Source organism: Arachis ipaensis, chromosome B01, assembly GCF_000816755.2.
Source record: "Arachis ipaensis cultivar K30076 chromosome B01, Araip1.1, whole genome shotgun sequence".
NCBI classification, from domain to species: domain Eukaryota; kingdom Viridiplantae; phylum Streptophyta; class Magnoliopsida; order Fabales; family Fabaceae; genus Arachis; species Arachis ipaensis.
In genome coordinates, this window is record NC_029785.2 from 129743790 (window position 1) to 129745602 (window position 1813).

Here is a 1813-nt window from a genome sequence, read left to right on the forward strand (position 1 = left end):
AATAATCTGAATATTGTTGAACCTTTTATATATGAGTTTCAAAACTCGCTGATGAAGTTACGAATTTGTTCTTCACCACACCAGCGGGATTGAAACTTGAATCTCCTCTTTGATCTCTCCGATTAGTAGTTAGTGTCCAAAAGGAGGGGCATGATCAGAACCTGTCTCTGATAGTCTAAAGACTGTGGGTTGAGAGTATAATTGGGACCAAGATTCATCAACAAGTACTCTGTCAAATTTTTTTTTTTGAATTAGTTCACCATCATTGCGTCTGTTAAATACTTCAGATTTAATTCTATTCTTACAGTAGAAGTAAAAACTTTATCTTCTTCGGGTTGACAAAGTATTCTTGAAGATAGACGAGTTGTAGAGAAAGGCATTAGTTGGAAAGTAAGTTATGGTGATATCTGAATCTTCAATGAACCATGGCTCCTTCCTCCTTACCCCTTCATTGTCCCACCATTTGCGCCACTACTATCAGATAGTTACCATCTGTTATGAGTAAAAGACTTATTTTTGTTAAATAAACAGTGGAACCAAGCATTAATTCAAATATTTTTTCTCCAAAAATTACTCAGCGAATCCTCTCCATAACCCCGAGAGAAGGTGAAACCACAATTCAATGAGTGATGAACAGAGCAAACATATATGATGTTGCATCAGTGTACAAGTTTGCTTACCAATTTTACCATACTTCCATTGAATTTTGTCCGAACTTCATGTAACAGAGGCCAGTTTGGAGCCATTTATGAAACCTGAAAATTCTCACAAGATTTTTCTCTTTGCGTGAAAAATTCTCCATGGTAAGCTTCCAGTTCTGCTTCTCATCCACCAGCGATTTACATCCACTTCGACAATTTGTCCAATCAGCAAGTCAGCACCAGAATCACTCATGCACTGTTTATTTTTCTGTGGAGGCGCTAATCTAGTTGAAAGAAGAGTCCTTTGACTTACCTCATTCCTGACCCTAGATGTTCCTTATTCTTCGAGGTGGAGGGATTCAGTGTTACAAATTAGACTTCAGGGAACAAGCTCTCATAGAGCTCGATTAGTTTTGGTTATTGCTTGGAATATTTGAAAGGAGAGATATCTACGAGCCTTCAAGCATGTCGAAGAACATCTAGAAAAAGTGCTAACAACTTTGTTTAAGTTAAAACAGGAACTATCTATTTTGTCTTATGCATAATGTCTTAAGATTTTATTTATTTATTTATTTTATATTATTTCTTCTTACAATTTCACTTATTCGTAAATATTTAAAAATTTTCTTTTTTTTATTGCTCTTATCCTAACTTTTGGACATTATATTTATTTATCTGTTAAATAAAATACTACCAATATTTTTGAAAAAAAAAAAGTAGATCACAAGGAGGGTCACTTAATTCAAAGATTGTTAACTTAGCTTTGACACTCGTTCACATTATAAATATAAACTTTCTTATTTAAAAGAATAACCAGTATATTTAAGGTTATTAAAAACTTAATGTTTCTTAATAAACATTTTTCATATTATAACCTTTAAAGTGTCTTAAGAATATCTACGACCAAAACCCTAATTCAAATAGAAGACATATAACTTTATGAGTATTTAATTTATCAAGTGACTGGATTTAGTGATAAATTTCTTGTTTAGGATATTGCCAGCTATAACTTATAATTCAAGGAACATGTAATCTTAGCGGTCATAGTATGTTACATAATATAAGCAAATTATACCCCCAAAAAATAAAATGTTGCCGTGCAATGATATCATGCAGAGTTCCATGAAAAACAGAAGAGTGAAAAATCAACTAGTGTTAGGTATACATCAAAT